General features: G+C 43.1%; 1 pseudogene; it reads right to left on the reverse strand.

The window, feature by feature from the left end:
• Positions 1–315: 315 nt before the first annotated feature.
• On the reverse strand, positions 316–471 carry LOC118616390 (annotated as a pseudogene).
• Between the last annotated feature and the right edge of the window lie 327 nt (positions 472–798).

Here is a 798-nt window from a genome sequence, read left to right on the forward strand (position 1 = left end):
TCAGTTGGCTGCCTCCTGTACAACCCTGACTAGGGCCAGGGATCGAACCTGAGACTCTTCGGTCCACAGGCCAACATTCTAACCACCAAGCCAAACTGGCCAGGGCTGGGACAGAACTTTTTTTTCTTTTTTAAAGGTCTCACATTTATTACTGAACCAACCTACTGCAGGAAAAAAACAAGAGAGAAAAATGGTGCTTCCAATAATTTCCCAATTAAAATGTCCAACGGTCAGCAGTGCTATTTTCAGTGATATGGGAAGATGCAGGCAACCTGGATACAGCATAGATATGTGAACCATCTCTCATGTGATTCCTTATAGACCCAGTTTGGTTCTTCTCCAATGTCTCCTCTTGGAGTTGTACCTAATTTTATTACCAGTTTTCATCTGAATCTATTGGGGAATGGGCCAATATTGCTTTTGTTTCTTGGCCAGGAACCTCTAGATCCTGAAAGTCTTGTAAGAAGACATGGTGAAGGAGAATCAACTGCACACACCACAATGGCAGAGAAAGAGAGCAGAACTTTTCTACTCTGTCCTTTCACTTTCCTGTTCATTGTCTCATGTCCAACCCATCACTGGGGTGGCCAGCATATTACATTACTTAGCCCCTTGAGTTCTCCCAGAGAATTAAAACTGATGAAAAGAAGAAAAAGTTCTACTATCTGCCATTGTAGAAGCCATGATTCTAACTCAGAAGTTCTGCCCCTTGAGGACATCTCCAATCTCCTTCAACTAATTAGGACCCTAAGGCCTGGGCTTGGCTCTTCCCTTTGACCAGCAGCTGATAATAAAATT

The sequence above is a fragment of the Molossus molossus genome, unplaced genomic scaffold (genome assembly GCF_014108415.1).
Source record: "Molossus molossus isolate mMolMol1 unplaced genomic scaffold, mMolMol1.p scaffold_m16_p_4, whole genome shotgun sequence".
Lineage (NCBI taxonomy): Eukaryota > Metazoa > Chordata > Mammalia > Chiroptera > Molossidae > Molossus > Molossus molossus.